This window comes from Silurus aristotelis, assembly GCF_946808225.1.
Source record: "Silurus aristotelis genome assembly, chromosome: 14".
NCBI lineage: Eukaryota > Metazoa > Chordata > Actinopteri > Siluriformes > Siluridae > Silurus > Silurus aristotelis.
In genome coordinates this window covers 28,715,829-28,716,163 of record NC_139587.1, presented here as the reverse complement: position 1 = coordinate 28,716,163, position 335 = coordinate 28,715,829, and the positions used below count along the sequence as shown (strand labels likewise).

Here is a 335-nt window from a genome sequence, read left to right as displayed (position 1 = left end):
AATCCTTTTTTTTCATCTTGTGATTAATGTTTTAGTGAAGTATCTGTGATTTTACTTCATTACTGTGACTTTATTATTGTTTTGATGTAAATCTCATTGAAAGTGGTGACATATGAAGTACAATTTCAAACCGGAAGCGGATCTGACCAATCAGAGCTCGGAGTTCAGAGTGGGCGTGTTTTTCTCACTCCCTCGCTGTGTGTGTGTGTGTCAGTAAGTGGGAGTGTCGTGGTGAGTGGATTCAGTGCAGTGCGCAGTACAGAGGGAAAAACCAGTGTTTCAAAACTTTACTTCATAATAATTAATCATTATTATAACTATTACAATGATGATGA

General features: G+C 37.0%; 1 protein-coding gene across 1 annotated transcript in view; it reads left to right on the top strand.

Moving 5' to 3' along the window:
• The first annotated feature begins 202 nt into the window (after positions 1–202).
• Positions 203–335, top strand: part of sntb2 (syntrophin, beta 2) — a 10,861-nt gene continuing 10,728 nt past the window's right edge. The window contains exon 1 of the mRNA XM_083561215.1: positions 203–335. This exon is cut by the window's right edge and continues 683 nt beyond it. The gene's annotated coding sequence lies outside the window, so the exon portion shown is untranslated.